Here is a 19394-nt window from a genome sequence, read left to right as displayed (position 1 = left end):
GTATTTAGTATACAAATGAACACGTTTGGTGATGAGGAAGTCGCGGGTACGTGGTGATACCTACTACTACATCCCATCACGGGTCAAATTTAACGTGCTTGATTAATAGTACGATGACGTATGTGATGAGAATCAATAAAATTTAGCATAAAAATATTGTAAGACGAAAAAATTATTTAATGTAAACTAAATAAGCGAGTGTCAGTGTGTCAACATCCACAAGACTAATATATAAATAAATTTTTAAGCACCTCGCCCCCATATGCAAAAAAAATGTTATTGCTAAATAATAATAATTATTCATTACTCATTAGTGATTACCAATATTACCAGTTGCCAATGGTATTGTTATTTGAAATTAATGTTAGTTATAACTTATAATCTATTATCAGCAATAGTTTATTATTCAGTTTGTCTAAAACTCTAGATATTATATAATTTATTTAGATAAACATCTGCCCGGCTAGCTCAGTCGGTAGAGCACGAGACTCTTAATCTCGGGGTCGTGGGTTCGAGCCCCACGTTGGGCGTTCAAATTTTATTTAAATTTAATAAATACATAATTAATAATCATTAATTCATAAATATTGTGTTAAGTACACTTTATGTCAAATCTTGGGAGTAGAGCATCATCCGCGATGTGAGCGATGCATTGCATATTATTATTCGTATCGGTACCCGCAGTTCTATTTTGGAAATAATTTATTACGATAATAAAAGTATTTCGAGAAAAACGGTTCTCGTACCATATGGTACCCTCGGGGCCCGGACAGATTAGTTATTAGTTCGTTTCATAAAGGTGACTAGTTTAATTTTTAACAGACTGCTAATTTTTAATAAGTTGTAGATTCAAATATAAAGAAAACAATTTGTCAACAAGGATTAATTAATATATTTTTGTTCACCAGATTAACAACGTTACTAAAAAATTCTGTTAATTTTAAATTTTCGACTAGTTACAAGAACTATCGCTTTTGTTAATAATATTTTATGGATATAAAACTTATAACGTTAATTTATCACAAGTAAGTATATTTCAGATATATAAAATATTGCTAATTAGTAATTATGTATCTATTTTTCGTCTATCAGTTGATGTAAAAAAAAAAATGATCAATTATTATTAAATTAACTGCAAATCAGTGTAAACTTAGGTGAATTAACTAATATGTTTTAAATTATAATTATTATTTTGACGTATAATATTTAATATGCAATAGTTTCTCGATCGTATTTTTATGCGCACATGTTGTATGTACAAGGAATAATATTTTTATATCACAATAAAATTCATATTATGTGTATTGTATATTTGTATATAAACATTTTAAACTATACATAACAATATACTATATTATATTATTATGTATGTGTATATATATATATCAAAAATATAATAACGAAAACAATTTTAAAGTTAATACTATTTAATTATTCAAATATTATTAGTTAAGAATTTAAGATATATTTAAGCAATTTATAAAATAAATGTAAAAACGTGTTGAGTATACATATTATTTATTTAATATTAAATCAAATTAATATTAATATCCTATTTCAAGTTTTCATCAATGAAAATATCTGGATATTTTAATGAAGTGACTCTATTTAATATTTTACAGTTATATAATTATATGTTACTACTTGAATCGTTATTTATTATTTTAAGACAATTTAAGTATATGCATAAATAATAATCGTTCTCCTATGATGGTGATGGATTTTTCATTTCAAAATGAATATATTTTGTTTTACACGTGTTTACCTCTGAAAGATATTAATATATTTTTGTATAACAACAAATACAATAAATATTATATATTTATTAATCATATACAATATAGATCACAATATTAATCACATACTCTACATTATGCATATGCGTGTGGCGAAATTATAATGACAACGACGATAATGTATTTCGAAAACTCTTTCAACACGCGCGTTTCTTTCCAACTATATCTGCTGTTTATTATGCTGCGCTATTGTCACCTGCGCACAGTAAACCGCGATTGAACGCTGTTTGTCAACCGTTTAAAACGGATTTTCGGACGTGCGAACAATTGGATGTTGACGTTTTGATCTCTTTAGACTGCGTCGTTTTGCATACGTCAATCATATAATTCGCGTGATGCCGCAATTTACCTATATACCTTTATGTTATTTAATATATTGTCATATAGTTCGAGAGTATAATATATTTATTATTTAGTACCACATCGTTGTATTTCAAATTTTAATAGTTATAGGTACCTGTTAGAATCGCTGTTCATTGATTACACCGATTTGAATTATATACTTTTCCACCAGGGAAGTATAACAAAACCTCAAATAAAAAATATTCACAATTTACATAGTATATTTTAATTTTTAAGATATTAGATATAATATGTTTCGATATTTAATTTTTATAGTCTAAAATTTGCAGGTTAATATAAAAAATAGAAACAAAATAGGTATATTTTAGAAATTTAAAATGTATTCAGTAAAAATTATGTCTATAATAAAAATAGTAATAGCATTTAAACTAGGGTTAAGTGTTAAACTGGTCTTGTAAAACATATGTTTTGGTTGTAAACCGATGAGCTTAAGAAAAATCTTGTTTTAACTTATATAGTTTAAACCATTCTGGTCAACTGGCCCTTATAGCCTTACAAAATAATTGTTCAACTTAAAATAAATTATTGAATATTTCTTTGATTGGTTGCATCTATAAATCATAACAAACTATACCTAATTAGTGTTGATAATAATTAATTGATAAAGCGTATAATACCTATGTTATGTCTTATGTGTATACGATACTGGCACAAGCAAACATATACGTCAACACGTACTTCAATATGATTCAATCACAATGTTCCTTAATCATTTTAAATCCCATTTTTTGTTTTTTGATTCATAGTACAATAAATTATCATTATATACGTATGAATTAAGTCTACTATAATATGCTCCACTGATAGTATAAAAATATACTACAGACTCAACAATTGACTATACGTGTATAAATATAATAATATATATTTATAAATAGGTATATATTATGTGTACAGTTCCTATTCAATGTATATTGTTTATATTATGCTCACTATTCTAATAGTATATAATACTATGTACTTATAATAATATATATTGTTTGTGCAACTATACTGTATTATACACCTACAACAAGGATGCATAACACGTTCATTAGTTCATTACCATTTCAAACGGTTTACACATAATATTATTGTGTCAATTCGTTATTTTATTGTAACTTTATTTAATTACACGTATCAACTATCAGTACGTACATTATAATGTCGTATGCAAATCGATAATATTGTATACTTCTATTTCGATATTTTTTTATGAATGTGGAATAATATATTACACCAATAACACACGCTAATAATATTATTGAATGTATTATTATTATTATTTATTTATTTTAATATTATTCAATGGAAATTCACGTATGTATTAAATATGTCATAAGTTATAACTTATAAGTTATAACGTTGGCCTGTTAAGTAGATAAGTATACTTTTCAACTTCGAAATCAATTCTACTTATTATAATTTCGATTTTCGTATCTCGTGAAGATACACACCGTGAAAGTAATTATAATAAATGTAATTGTATGAATGCGAAACTCATCCAAAAACACAACCACATCTTCTTACGTCTCGTTTTATCCGTCCGGAGGAAAAAAAGGCGTTTGGGACAGGAAAAAGGGTAGTTATTTCGACAGGGACTAGGGCCGAGAGGTGGGTCAAACAGGTTCAAGTGTGGCGCCTGCCGATGACCCGTGCCGGCTGCGAGAGTCACTGCGACCACTCCGACGACGACGACGAAGCTGTCTTCTCTCGGAGGGGGGTCCTGCAGGCCGTCGGTCGGTCACATAGAAAATAATAATATATATTGGTACTACGCGAGCGCGCGCCCGCAGTCATTGCCCCCTTTCGCCGCCGCCCGGAGAAGGTCCCGCGGGGGAAACCAACACGAGTAGTATATAATATTATATACATATATGTGTAGGTACGCCACTGCCGAGCCGCACACGTGCGACTGCCATAATAATAATAACAATATTATAATACCATCTTAGACCATGTACACAGTATATACTGTATAGTATACACATACAAATACATAATGTACAGGATGATTCAACAAATATACTCACCCCCTTTTTTCTTCAATAATGCAGTTTTCGAAATCTTATTTTTGAAATTTTCAATTATTATATTAAAAACCATGATGTCATTTTCAAATTCTTAAGATATTTTTTATATTTAAGAAGTCTCTTGTGGAGATACACATTTCTACACACCAAAAATTAATTAGAGAATAATTTTTTTGAAAACGTTGACGTATATCAAAATAAAAATTCGAACAAACAGTTTTTGATTTATTTAAATATATGTACTAAAGATAATTAATAGGTCCATGATATTTATCCTCAATACAAAAGTATCGATAACTTGGAAACTTATACTAGATCAAATTTTAAATGAAGTATTAGATATATCATCAACATTTTCAAAAATGTTATCCGCTAAATAATGTACCTACAGACTACAGTAAAAAGAAGGGTTCTTGTTTGAAAAACAGAAGTATCACTACAATTACATACAAAATAATATCGAGAATTTAAAATTATCGACTTTAGGTATGCTTAAAAATACCAAAAATCAGAATTGGAATTATTTAATTTATTAAGAGAACAATGGGCGGGTTGCCATGATGTTTAGTGAATCACTCTGTATAGTGTATTTATTAGACCTATACTCACACATGCCACCACCGATGTGTGTATGTAGTACGCGCTCGTGATATATATTTTTTTCATTTTTCTTTTCCTTTTCTCTTATTATACGGCCTGATAGACGTTTATTATTATTGCGGCTGGACACTCGCGCAATTGCAGTGAGACGACGGCGGAGAAAAAAAAAACGATAAATCTGGACTTGTTCCAAACGTAATTATTATGATGGTAAGTCGTTGCGTAAAATGCGCGTAATTTTTAATTTTTTTTTTTTTAATAATACTACAATCTGTGATGATAACAATAATAATAATAATACATTATAAGATATTCTTATTATATGTACGCACGTACGACGTGATAATATATTCGTTATCATCATGTATTATAATAATATACACACTATACAGCTACGTCTCGCGTTTATTTGATGTATGCGTACAATGATTTGGAGTGTGTAATATGTGTATACTATTAAAAGATCCGTGGGCTGTGTAACAATAATAATAAAATTGTGATCAGCGATCACTATAATACTTTACTATAAAATGGCCCTGACCGCTGTTATGAATATTCTTCTATAATATTTAAACTATAAAATATTAAAACGTTATCATTGATCACGGTTATTTTGTTTAATATTTTTATCCCCGTGACAAGTGATAGACTGATAGACATCATAGATGGAAATATCGATTGAATGTGTCGAACGATGAATAATTTTGATTTGAGGATATCAGTAGGTAATTTTTGATTTAGCAAAAGAGCGTTAGTAAAAATATAAAACAGTTTCGATAGCGATGACCACTTAAACCCGAATGGACGAATGGTAATTTTTGTATAATCGACAGCTACACAGTATGGCGCCACTGAAGACGCACGTGTCACAAAATTAGAACCATATATCCAATATTGCGTGTGCGCGTCTACGCTTTATCCACACACACACACACACACATACATACATGTATATGGATAATTACGCCTACTCGTGCCGGTTAGGTCATTATATAGTTCTGTCTACTCATTGTGCGATAAGAGTTTATAAGACATCGTTAAACTCGAATACGCGACTCCTACCTACCGCTAACTACGGCGCGTTATTAGTTGTTTTTTACCACACGTCTCTGCCTGAAGGGTCTTCTTCTCGCTGCCCGTCGTCTATTGCCACGACGATAATAAACAAAAAAAACTATTCTTTACTCCTATAGTCTACCAATAATACAGTTGGCGCGTCAACGGAGATCTTGTATTGTTGACGAAATGTCCAACAACCTATACGTTTCACGTTTACCCAAATATAGATTAGCGAGTTGCCAAGTAAATATAAATACCTAAAAATCATATGAAATCGTGTTTGAAAGTGACGCGACACGACCCAATAAGATAGCGTTGCACGAACGAGTGTTTATAATAAAATATAATAACATAATAATGTTTTATAAAATATAAAAATATTTTTAGGTACCTGTCCTGTACCATAGAGGTAGGTGTACATACATTGTGCACAGCTGTGTAGACCGCGATTTATCGTGTTGTGTTATTTTTGGTATATTTATGCGGTCTGGTTGTTGTGACGAGAACAGGACGTGCGTGAAATTTCGTATTAAAAAAAGCGCGGGACGATTGGACGGCGCGAGGCGCGGAGAGCGGTAACCGTCAACTGTCGACTATTATACCTGTAGATTGTAGTCGCTGTACTGTAGTATGTAAGAGTAAGACCGTTTGTTTTTTGATTCTTTCCAACACGTAATCGAACGTTATTTTTTTTCGAGAAAAAAAAGCAAACCGCTCCGTTATACATACCCAACACAACGTCATTGTATAGATATAACACGCGTAAATACAATATATTACGGTTTATTATAACAATTTTTATATATTTCGACGATTCGTCCGGTTTAATAACCTCGACGTGGTCTTAATGGTGTTATATACTTATATATGTATACATGCGTTGTCATACTAACCTGGCGTACCTTTAAAAAGCACCTGTATAATAATCATGTCCTCACTATAAACGCGATTTGCGTTTTTACGATTTTATCGTAAACTAATAGGTACCTATACGGAATTCGTATAATTATTGGTTTGTTTTACTGTGATTACTTGCTGCTGAAATATATCGGTGACGACGGCGATCGATCCTACATCATCAGCAAGAAAAATCCGATAGTGGTTTAAAAGAACATAGCCCGTACGGAATCTTCTTTATATGAACAAACAATAAAAATCGGATAATTATTCAACATTAAAATAAATAATGAATAAAATATATTGTAAATATCTGTATTTTCTGTTGTACCTACTGCATGCATACTGTCATAATTTATACAAACGGTATTTGAAAATGTCGATATTTATTTCTTCTTTACGTCGAAACGGAACTTTCAGGTAAAAGCAATATTTACGTACTTGTTTCATATTCCAGGAACTATGAAGTCGATTAATTCAAACCATAAAAACAAGGCGAGGGCCCCGTCTAAAAACAGTGGTTAATACCTATATATTAAAATTTACATTATTTAACATATACATTATATACTGTATACTTCGCACAACCCGATGATGCATCCGATTACGTTTACCATGGTATATGAAAAAAATCGCTTAGAAAATAGAAATACGAAATTAGAAAATATCATAATAATTATATAGAGATACGTGTAATATTAATCGCACATAATATTATAAGCGGAACGCGACGTAAGTCCATATTTTTGTCAACGACCTGCGAAATAACAGAACATAATATAATATATACATATACGTGTCACGAATATTATGTTTATGATATTATATACATATAGGTATAGTACAGTAGACGTCGCTTATAAGACTCACTCTATTTTAATTGCATGACGATTTAGGTATCCACATACAAATCAAATCTTTTCACATTATAAAATCATAATTTATAATTCTAGGAAATAATAAATATTTGTATGTACCCACAAGAGGCGAACAACAAGTTGTTTATATTTTTATGTACTTATATGTTGTCTGAAGTAGTTAAATTGTATGTCTGACTATTCCGAGCACACCTCTTCGAGATCTGCACACGATAAAAGTATATAGTATGTTATGTATATACTAAACATTGAACATAATGAGACCCGCGATGGTCGTCTCGCAGAATGCAGATAACTATATTTTGTAGACGTATAGTGTAAACAGACGTCGTCTTCAAATTTATTTTTGGGTGAAAGATTCTAATATAATGTACAAGTTAGTAAAATAACGTCAATAAATTACCGTAGAGCTATTTTTCACAGATACATTCAATGCACGTCAATTATATACCATCACCACGTGTCTACATTTTACAACCATGCAATGTGTAATATACCTATTTCGTATGTTTATCACCTTATTGTCGGTTATTTAGAGAAAACGCTGAAAAGTTCATCAATATATTTTGCGAGTTAATTGCGAGAATTCGTGAGTTTACATTCAGAATATTCGAGTTAGCTATATATTAGCATATACATATTAATGAGCAATAGACAAAATAAGGATGGGCTTGTAACTTCATATAGCCCACCCAAGTGATCGGCGTATACGACACTATATTATAATATAATAATACCTAGTCGATATTATTTTATTTGCAGTAACAATTGATATGTATTAACGTAAATATGTAATATAGTTAATTTAATTATAACTTAACTACTATAATGGTACAAATATATTTGTATATACTTACATTAGGTACATTAGGTATGTAATATATGTATGTGTACCTACTTATTTTTTAGATTGTTCTGATGTCTTGGTTATTAAATAATAAAGTTTTGACAAATCGGATCAACTGCCCGGCTAGCTCAGTCGGTAGAGCACGAGACTCTTAATCTCGGGGTCGTGGGTTCGAGCCCCACGTTGGGCGACTACATTTTTTGTCAATTTTTATAATATACTAAAATAAAAATAAATTTTATTTTTGTATATTTAATAAGATAAATTACATATAAAAATATTCTATGTAATTATCATAATATTTATGTACTTTTTCAATTGTCTTCAAATAATTTTAAATTATAAAGTGTATATTTTTTAAGAACTATAATAAATATTATAATTGTTATTGTTCATATTACTATATTAGGTTGTCATATGTAAGTCATACTTAAAATAATTAAAATTGAACAGAAATCTTAAAATTCGGCATACTAAGTCTAAAGTAAATTAGTAAAGTTAGCTTAATTTTGTGATACATCTTATTGATATTATAAATATTATTACTGATTATCGATAAAAACTAAAATAAAGGTTACTAACAAGAAATTTTGATATTATTTTCTTGGAACTATTGTTTATTAAATGTAATAATAAAATGGATTAAATTGTTAAAAAATAAAATTACGTAGTAAAAAATATTTTTAAATAATATATGTAATATAAATAATATAGGTAATTTAATATTTATTATAAATTTGATATATTGATATATATAGAATAGAGGAATTGATTTTGTTTAAAAAAACTTTTTCCCATGATTGATAGTTGTTAAAAAATAACAAAAAGTGCAGATTAAAATATTTTAATTATCTATAAAATTAATTGATAAAAAATTTGGTCGCCCAACGTGGGGCTCGAACCCACGACCCCGAGATTAAGAGTCTCGTGCTCTACCGACTGAGCTAGCCGGGCTGTTGATCTACATTAAAGATTTTATACACTTTATTTCTTATTATTAATATATCTTATATACCTATTTATAATATACCTTCTACCAGTTCTACCTATTTGTATGATAAAATTTAATAATTAATATTGTTAATTAATCATTTCTCAGAAATAAAAGCTTAAAAATTATGTAGTTGAATGAACAGAACATTTGGTCTTCAGTTCTTCATCGCTTTTACTGACTTCTGATTGATTTGAATAATTGATAGTATTAAACCAATATCGCGTGTTTCAGATAGAAATTTTCTTCTCTATAAATTGTGTTCGAAAAATAAAAATATTAACGGCCAACAGATTAATATCAAACGATGACAGTTTGCATACGACTGATGACCGCATCAATTGATGATGATATTTAAAAAACAATATAGGTAACGATAAGTCGATAACCACTTTTAGCCATGTGAGTACAGAGGTACCCAGGCGCGTTGCCAGGGGGGTGTTACAGGTGCAGTTACACTCCCGCCCCCACCACTCAGCAGTGGTATACTCATAGATTTACATTTTTTTTTATTAATAATGATAATGTTTAAATTTTTCTCATAAACCATTATCTATTCACTTATAATGCGTTTGTACAATAAAGTATATGTAAAGATATTAATTGTATGTGTATAATTTTGAATAACCCCCCCCCCCCCTCTTCTTTGAAATTCCTGGCTACGCACCTGCAGGTACGAATCACTGTACCAGTATTAGACCACAATCTATTCTATGATACCAGCTTTTACGTTATTAAAATGCTTTTTTTTACAAACAGACGAGGAAAATGTGCTGCAATAATAATTTCTCACACAACTCCATTTTCGTATGTAATACCTACCTATATAATCCATGTCCGTGAAATTAATAATAATTCGATCTTTCATGAAATGTTGTGTTGTGGTGATATATGATTAATATATATATATATATATATTATATTATATTTGATGTAGGTATACCTATATTATAAAATAAATAATCTACCGTATAGGTCACTCGCCGGCTCGAAGCAGCAACGGCAATAGAAACAAACCAGTTTTCGGAATATCATTATTCGACCTTTAATCCGATCACGTCCGTCGATTTAGCAAATTGCTAATTCTCTAGCACGATGACGCTTGCCCGTTAAATATATATATATAGGTTTATATAGCACATTATATCAGCATATAATTATAATGCACGTGAAATTTTCAATCTGTCCACCTCCTCTACGTTTAATGGACTGCGCGCATACAATACCGTACAATGGGAGTCGATCTGCTGCAATATATACGATGTTGTAGCCTGCAGTAGGTTACCGGTATGGCGGTATATGCATTTATTGAATACCAAAAATAACGGAGTGGCTTAATTCGCTGTCGTTTTTTTTTATTTTTTTATTTACGTTTCAGCGCTCCTTGATTTATGTCGTTTCCAATTCCAAAATAAAATACTTTCATACCTATAAAGATTAAAGACAAAGGTATTAATGTTATCTAATATATACAAATAATATCGACTATCGAGTATAAAATATAATACAGATAATAGATATTATAGATAAACTAAGTATTTTTTATAGTTTATATAAAATGTTCCATAAAAAATGTGATGCTGGTTTCAAAAAATCATAACTCCACGATATTTATTGGTCGTATAGCCTGATTTATCAGTTATCAAATAAACCAAATAAGTCTCTAGTTTTTTCACTTCTGTTAACAGCTCTAAAAGATCCATTTTTGAAAGGTCCGTCGGTTTTATTATAAGTATAATAGTATACACTATATATTATATATTTATATTATACATATTCTATATGACTTTACCAAAAAATAAAAGTATAAGTACTTCGCCTAACCCTAACCTAACAATTTTTTATTCTAAACCGACCATCATAAGGGGAGGATCTGTTTATTACTCCGAATCTAACCTATAACCATTCGTATAGACCGTACAGGTATATAATTATTATAATATTAAATCCCACTGCTATGATCTGTATTACAATCCAGTGTACCTATACTGTACCTATATTATACACGAAGACAAGTGGTTACCCGCTGTAATGGCGCTTGCTATATATTATGTGGCTACCGTGTGTCCGTGTACGCCCGAGAATAAAATATAATATTATATAATCGTCGTCGTGGTCTTGAATAAATACATAACATTATGTGACGACGTCGATAGCAGTAAAACAACAATAAGTAAAACACACGGCGCACGGCAATATATATATATATTATATTATGATATATATGTGATTGGATAATAATAATAATAATAGTCGTGTGTTTGGAAATGTATATTTTATTTTTTTTCGAAAACTTGCGTAGTAATACAAGTATAATATACCATATAATAGTATAGATATACCTATATATAATATACAATATAAAGATATAGGGTATAGGTAAATCGAATTATCAGTCTTCGAGTACACTAAAAAAACTATCTCATAATTAATTACATCCCATGAATTATTCATAACTAAAAAACGTTTTCGAACAATATAAGCATTCCGAAATATTATTGTTATAATACACCGCGTTCCGCTTAAACCGTTTTCTAGTGAAAAAAAATACATATTTCACGTTTTTTTTTCTTTTTTGGTTTAAACAATATACCGTGTGGACCGCTTGAGCCATTAAAACGACATTAAAATATATTATGTATAATAACGTCCTATTCTTAAAAATACAAATTGGTATTTTAATCACTTGAAATTAAATGAGACCCTTAGGTTTAAGCCTTATTGTGTTCGTTATTGTCGATTATGTACTACGCGTTCCATATAATATATATCTCCAAGCAGGATCTTAATACACGTTTTTACTCAAATTCGTAAATATGTGATAACTGATAAGTATACATACATAAATCGGTAAACCTATATAGGCGTTTTTGGAACCACATGGTTAATTGTTGTAAGTATATGGTAAATATGGTATATCTACATCGCTTCTGTTATTCTTACACAGAAAACATTATGATAAAAAATTAAATGAACTTAAATGTATACAGTCGCGTTGGTTAATACTGAATATTATAATGTGTTTATCTGTAGTTAACGGCAATACTACAATATAGTATCATATAGGTATACCTACATTTGCCTAATATCATATTGTGTATATAATAAAATTAAAAATTTGAAAGAGAGTAAAATATACGGAGTGCAATAGAATGAAGCTCGTGAAAAGGGAATCTTTATTCTGCGTTGGTACTATAATAGTATTATAATACAAATACATGACGTTTAGAACGTGTATTTGTATAATATATTTTATATTATATATTACAAAATAATCAGAACCCACAATGGCCCCCGAGATCAGTAGAAGTGTTAGGATCCTATTAATAATGGTTATGAAATTAATAGAATAATACAGAGACAAATTGTCCAAGTAAATTTAAAGATTATAATTCTGTGATCAATTTATCATATTTAAAAAAAATAATTTATTTATGGCTTAGTTATTGCACACAATTTGCCACACATTATATAAATAACTGTACCTTTACATACCATAGTAGCATCTCTGGATGGGGTTTGTGTATTTATACATGAGGATGATGTACTTTAGCGTGAACTTTAAGTTGTAATATCTAACTTAATTACCTGTCAAGTCTGTGATATGGCTATATGGGGGCCAGGGAATAAAGGTGGTTACGAGGTCCATTTCTTTCTTCAAAAAATTTTTCAGCGCATACATTCAAAATAAATAAGATAAAATAAAATGAAAAACGATTTTAATTAAAAATTTCCTAGTGATAAATACATGTTAAAAATTTAAAGCATACAATTATATATTTTAAGCCAATTTAGATAATATTATGTATGTGTGTGTTTAGTTTCTTTTAATCACAGAGTAACATACCTTATAGTAGCATATTTTTTATGTAAAAAAAAAGGTAGAGAGTAGTATGTACCTTCGTAGTTTAATTAAGAATTTATTATGAAAATCTAAAAATTTTAGTCCCTCTTTGAGATTTTTAATCCTGGTTGCACCTGCAAAATGTTTATATGACTGAACTTATATGACGAAATCGTTGTGGGTAATTAATTGTTCATTCTGCTGTTTAATAGCGACGCAAAAAACCGCAATCTATTATATATATTTATGTGATCGTTGAATAATTTATACGCGATCGTATCCCTTATCGTCGAGCTCGTGCGCAAATTTCTTTCTAACGGTCCACCGTGTAAGGCTGTAGAGAAAAAATTTTGCGCCTAAGCCAATAATATAACGCGTAAATCTACCGGTTCGCCGCCTACGCCGTACAACGACCGATTTACGCATTATATTATTACAGTATACGAGTAATCCAACTCGACTGCTTATCACACTTTAAAATACATATAAAAATAAATCGCAACTACTAAAAAACAATATATTGTATTATTCTAATACACGCAATACATCAATTATATTAAATTTATTAAATTCTAGATAACGTCACTAATAGGATAAGTTGTTTAGGTACACACGAATATATATTAAAATACTACAATCATTTTATTAAGTATACTTTTTTAATGCTATAATATAGTATAAATAGTATATAATCCCAAGAACGAGTTATATACATCGGTACCGGTACGGCACTACCGCTAATACTTCTCTCGATTACTATTAAGTGGATGGACCAGTATGCTGCTCTGCACTTAGAGCTAAGATGGTATTGGTTTATTTGCAAGTTCACCTACAGCTTTGCCAAACAAAGGATTATCGCGAAAGAACTTGCTGTAGTTAAATGTATATTGCGTGTATGTACAGAATGATAGATACACAATGTTTAAAAAAACCTGAACTGAATTTTATTTAAATGTCTATATTATTGTATATTTTAATATTGCATTGCAGTTTTGTCGGAATGATTTAAATTTTAATATTATTTGAAATAAAATGCATTGTGAATAACACATTTTAATACTTTTGTAGCAAAAATCGAATCGAACGATATGATACTTACTACCATTGATTATAAATATTTATAACATTTTATAATTACATAACCTGTTATTTCATACACATTAAAATCAAATAATTAAAATTTAATTTTAAAAAAAAAATTAATAAAAAACATGATTTCTTCTTAATCTGTAGTATTATATATATGGTAATAATGTAATCTGCAGTACCAGTTAAATTTATTTGAAATCAAATATTAGTATAGTTTATAATTGTATATTTTATATAGTCTAATATTTCCAGTAACATATTTTAAATTAAAATATTTCTTGCGCTTTTTCAATCGACAATCGATAGGACGCGTAGTATGATCTGGCACAGATATAATTTATTATAATACTTAAACACATCGCAATTTAAAATATTTTTTCTTCTATTATTTCAACATCGAATCATACAGTAAAACGTTTAAGTGTCAGTTCAAAAAACTTAGATTAAATTAGTGGAACTATAATTTACCTTATTTTGTTTGAATTAAATATATTATAAAACGATAACCATTATTATGAATGTATATTTAATCATTGATCATAAGTACTAATATAATACTATATAGTATTTATAATCAATATGATATAACTAATGTGGCTTGTACATGTCTATTATTTGATCTGCATTCACGCATCTTCATACAGACACAATATATTATGATTATTAAATAATAATGATATTTAGATAGCAATTACTATTGTTTTAATTTATTTACATGTATACTATACTTTTTATACTATTCATACATGTTCGCAGCAACTGTTTCATTTAACGCATTCGTTAATCCAAATTATGTACAACGACTTGTAATTATTATTTATTAGTTTATAACTCCACAGTGTACGCGTTTACTTATCTGATTGCCCTTATCGTGCACGCCGTGTTCATTATTCATAATAATTAATATTATGTATCAGTATCTACATAATACAGACACATGTTTATACTATTCGGTTTATCACAATATATAACATATTAAAGTACAGCAGCAGAAATATAAAGGCACCATCACCATAGGTTCTATATTTTTTTTCATTTAACTTCATGTTTTTGACTGATTGTATTAATTATAATCGTATACGCTATTGAAGTATTGACACAAACTTTAGTCTCTGTAAATGTTAAAAGATGTTTTATGATTTTGGAAAATATCTTCATAGATTGTCTAATTTTTTTTTATTATTCACGAATTATCATTTTTCCATCTGTCCATATTATATATTATCTCAAACGGTGTTAAAAACATTTTAATTTTTAAAATAAATTGACCGTTTTTAACATGGAAGAAATCATACATAAAGTTTTTTTTTTTTTAATTACCCAATTGACCATATGTCAAACCGTCATACGAATTAGTTTCCTCCACAATATAAAGATAATAAAACTTCAGACATAGAATAGTGAACCAGTTTGACATAATGCCGAAATCTCTGCTCACGCTTCTATATAAGTGCACGAATCGATATCGTATAAAATAAACTAATAGTATATAGAAGTTTCACAATGCAATAATAATATCGTTACACAATGCTCAGCGGACAAGGAAAACATAATGCGTTTGGAACGCAAACCATAATATAATAAAATAATAATACAGCAACGTATATATATGATAACGGTCGACGATATTTTATATATTATATTATAGTTGTTCAAATCGTATTTACGAACAGTTTTTAAAAATCATTTTTTATTATTTGCGAGAATAATCTTGTTCGTACACGTTTGCTGCGACGTTAATTTTATCAAAGCTACGGCGGCTTAAATAATTAGTTTCTAAATCTAAAATTGATATTATATTACATTATTTAATTATAATTGCCTTAAGAGTAACACAGTGTGTCCGTATATTTGCTTATATATATTGAAAAAATCCGTAGTAAAGTAAACGAATAATTAAATGTATAGTATAATATTAAATGTAGTCATGTAAGTATATAATACAGTCATAAATAGGCTAAAAGTCGATAAATAGTTTTTTTGGGTGCGTCGACCATACAGTTGATTTTACGCTATATATATGTCATATTATATATTGTAAATATTACGGCAATGGTCACTGTTTGTTCATTAACATGACAAATCATTGTGTAAAATATTACACGGCCATTTTTTTTTTAATTTAAATAAATCGCTTATTTATAAATAAGTATAAGCATGTGTTTGAGTATATAATACATAATATGCAATGTGTATACAACATAATAAAGAAAATAATTACTATATTATGTATATAATACTATATAGTACGTATAGTATACATACATGATACATCGTTAGCCTGCAAAATGTATGATGTATTATAAAACTATAGTATAATTTATTGTAAACATCATCCCGCTATTTATCTAAATTAATATTTGTATAGTTGTCGATTGGTTCATTGACCTATAATTATGATCAAAATTAATATAAAAATAACATAGACCACTTTACATGTTTAATTTAAATTGTTTATTGTTAATAAATAATATAATATAGTGAATGAGAATTTTCAGAAATTTTTAATATAATATATAATATATACTATTCTACGTTTGACCTCAAAATTATAGAAGTCGTTTGAGTCACTAAGCGAAATAAAATGCATAAAAATATAATAATAATATGGTAGTTTTATAAACATTTTGGTTGTTACTTGTTATACATTATACATTTATACATTTTTGAATTGAGTTAAACGTAACGATTCAAATGAAGCAGAATACTGATTTGAAAGCATCTTCGAGCCTATGTAATAATATTTTATAACAATTTATATTCCGTGGGCGTAACTACACGATTTTCACAATAACTTAATAATAATAATATAAACCATTTGCGTCCAAACAAATATTATACGTATATAGTCTATACCAATTGATGGGTAAAAATTATATTTTCACCATTTTTATGTTTTCATTTAATTTTTTTTTTTTAATTTCCTTGGAACTTTATTATTAAACGACCTGAAAGTCTTTATAAATAAATTCAACAACTATATATATATATATATATATATATATATATATATTACATACTAGATATAAATAATATATACTTTACAAATTGATGGAGTCATTTGAGGTGGCTCCTGCCTTAATATAAAATTTTAAATTAAGTCCTTTGGTTTCAGACGTTTAAGACGTTTATTGATATCTTTAGAATTATCTAAGAGATAATAATTGGATGACCAATGGTTTGACATATTATTATCTACCCTTGTCTCATGTTTGCGAGCAAACCATTGGATTTCGTTTGATATTGTAGGCAGCATCATACCACGATGAATTGCGCTGTTTCTTTCGAACCTAAAACTAATTTTTAATTAATACAATTTTATTAATTTTACAACAATTATCATTATAATATTATGTAGCTAGTGAACATGTAGGTTTGCTTACGGCCCACGAGTAAATGTCGAAAACGATATTTACGAGCAGACAATATGAATTATGATGAATGGAAAAATATGTTAATATATTTTATGATATACATAGATGAATACATGGTAATTCCGATTTTACAATACAATACGAATACGAAAAACGAGAATTAAAACTTCATATAATATTTGTATATTATTTTATACGTATATTATAATAATTATTAATTAACAATAGTTATTTACGTTAACGAACTATAGCGTGAAACGCGACCATTATTTAGTTGAAATGCAAGTACTTGTGTATTATATACTGTACATTATTGGTTTCAACAATTTTTTCACAGACGAAATATATACGATGGCTAAAATTAATCAATATAAAATTGAATAAAATGTGTAACCGGAACATTATTAATATATTTTCGTTAAAATATATATATATGTATATAATATATTAACACAATCTATTCACGTAATATTATAATTTTATATGATAATATACTATACTTTATTGTTATTTCGCACGTCTCTGCCGAAAGTAATATCGTTTTCCATAGGCGTTGTTATCGAGATAAATCATCGGGGGCGCGGATAGAACGGAATATAAGGACGTAGGGGAAACGGAACAGAAGGAGAAACGAAAAAAAATTTCACTATAAGTACAGGTCGATATTATACATTGTAAATTGTAACCGTGGTCGCGGTAGTAGCCGCCGTTGGATACATAATACTACTATATATATATATATATATATATAGTATATACTTTATACACACACAATATATATTGAATATAATATATATAGTGGTTTTGCTAGACTGGTTTAATGATTTGGGTCTTCTGGCGAGTGTCGACCAGGTACGCACACACGCGTATATTATTATAAGCGCTCGCGCGCACGCGAACACGAAACCGGTTTGCGTGGACGAATCGCCGGCCGAGGGGAACGGTCTCTCGGAGAGCGCGCGCGATCAGCAGGACGTGTGTGTGTCGTCCGTAAGCGGCGACCCGCGCTTCGGTTGCCTTGAGTTTACAAGCTATTATTATTATTATTATTGTTGTCGTTCTGCGTAATGGCGAAATAAAAAGAGGAAGAATAATATATTATAATTCGATAAACAAAAAATGAACCGTATAGAGAAAAGCGTGTAAGGATGAACCGCACTCTCTGTTGCTACGCGTTCGCGCGCGGATGGCGTCGTGGCGATCGCGGTGTATACCGGGTGATCCAATTAATGTTCAGACACTTTATTTCGAAAATTTATTTAACATTTTTATTATTAACACAACTATCAAGTGGTTAAAAAACGTCTTCTTACTAAAAAATTACATTATTACTATATCCTACTTAATCGTTATTATATTATTTTTTTTTTGTTAATAACAATATGCATTTTTAAATTCTTATTCTGAAGCATTATATTTTTTGGACAACTCCGATGTATAAAAATCAAATTTTAGACGAGTAATTTATTTTTATCAGTACGTATTTGAAGTTTCGTGAAACGGAGTGAAGTTGTAGAGGGCACTCCACCAATATTGGTTCTCTACACTCCGTTCATCAAAAATTAAAATGCTTGTTAGTTATAATATGTCCGAAATATAATTATTCGAAATACTCCAAATAATATTCTACTATGGAATATGAAA

The 19394-nt window shown here is 29.0% G+C and overlaps 3 non-coding genes across 3 annotated transcripts; 2 read left to right on the top strand and 1 right to left on the bottom strand.

Moving 5' to 3' along the window:
* Positions 1-457: 457 nt before the first annotated feature.
* Positions 458-530, top strand: Trnak-cuu (transfer RNA lysine (anticodon CUU)). Its single transcript has one exon. It is a non-coding gene; the product is annotated as a tRNA-Lys (tRNA).
* Positions 531-8569: 8039 nt separating this feature from the next.
* Positions 8570-8642, top strand: Trnak-cuu (transfer RNA lysine (anticodon CUU)). The gene has a single exon. It is a non-coding gene; the product is annotated as a tRNA-Lys (tRNA).
* A 691-nt stretch (positions 8643-9333) lies between these two features.
* Positions 9334-9406, bottom strand: Trnak-cuu (transfer RNA lysine (anticodon CUU)). The gene has a single exon. It is a non-coding gene; the product is annotated as a tRNA-Lys (tRNA).
* Between the last annotated feature and the right edge of the window lie 9988 nt (positions 9407-19394).

Source organism: Rhopalosiphum padi, chromosome 2, assembly GCF_020882245.1.
Source record: "Rhopalosiphum padi isolate XX-2018 chromosome 2, ASM2088224v1, whole genome shotgun sequence".
NCBI lineage: Eukaryota > Metazoa > Arthropoda > Insecta > Hemiptera > Aphididae > Rhopalosiphum > Rhopalosiphum padi.
Note: the sequence above shows the minus strand (reverse complement) of the source record. Positions and strands in the feature narration are given on the sequence as shown.